This window comes from Cicer arietinum, chromosome 4 (genome assembly GCF_000331145.2).
Source record: "Cicer arietinum cultivar CDC Frontier isolate Library 1 chromosome 4, Cicar.CDCFrontier_v2.0, whole genome shotgun sequence".
NCBI lineage: Eukaryota > Viridiplantae > Streptophyta > Magnoliopsida > Fabales > Fabaceae > Cicer > Cicer arietinum.
This window is the reverse complement of record NC_021163.2, coordinates 57,128,323-57,129,592: the sequence shown is the minus strand read 5'-3', so window position 1 is coordinate 57,129,592 and position 1,270 is coordinate 57,128,323.

Genomic DNA, 1,270 nt, shown 5'->3' with positions numbered 1-1,270 from the left:
TTTAGAAAACAAAGGAATTGAGGGATAATTTTATTGGGGGACCAAAATAAATACAGTATGGATCGGTGGTTGTAGATACACCATGGTTGCAATTTCAATTATTGAAACATATTTAGGTCATTTCATTCATCATAAATTTTATTGTCAAAGTCTTCACGGATAGATAATTTTAAAAGTATGGTCTCCAATGCTTATAAACCACAAATCAGTCATAGACAATAATTGAGAAATCAAATGAGAGATAAATCAATATCTCACTTTATATTACCATCTCTAAATAAAACTAAATTAATACAAACATATTAAGTAATAATAATCAATTGGTATACTATTGATTTAAAATATCCTTATTATATTTGTTACTCTTACTTATTTTAAAATATCTTTGGATTAGAAGCAAATATAAAAGTATAAAATATATACAAATTAATTTAAGTGGTTCATAGTTCGTATCTGTTAAAGCAATTATCTCATATTAAAATTATAAAAATAAAAAATCAAACAGTTGGAGAAATTTTATCTTTTAATATTTTGTTGGAACAATTAACATTATAAATTCACTTAAAGGTAGTAACTTAAAATGTTAATGATTTTATGTGATGAAAGTAAAATTTAATGTTTTTTATATTATTGGCGTAAAACGTTTTATATTGTCAACAAATTATAACATATGACTTTTAAATTAGTTATAATGAAAATAAATATTCTTTTTTTTTATGATTCATTAGTTAATATTAGTTTCAACCGTAAAAATTCATTACACTAACATTACATTGTATGTGAATTAAATCTAAAATTATATAACACAAATTTATATCTCTATTCACTATTTTAATTATTTCTTTTGATCACTAATTACACATAATCCATGTCTTTCGCTTTTTCTACCGTGATGAGTCTCTATATATGCACTCCATCATATCGAATGGAAACTTCCTACTACACTTCCTTCCTATTTCCACCTATGCAATTGGTTTATTAGAAGACTAACTCGCATCCTTTATGACCACAAAATATATTCGTCAATACTTCTCTCTTTCTTATATATCTTTATTAGAAGACTTTATTCTTTTAATGTCTTCGATTATACCAATTGAGGTTACTCTTTTTGGGTTATTTATCTTTTTATAGGATTGATGGTTATTTGGTGGTGAATTTGTGTACTCAGAACAAAATAATTTTATTTATTTATGGTTTTTAATTAATATAATATTTCCACTAAAGATAATTTTTTTTTAATCTTAAATTACTACAATTGACTTATTTTGTA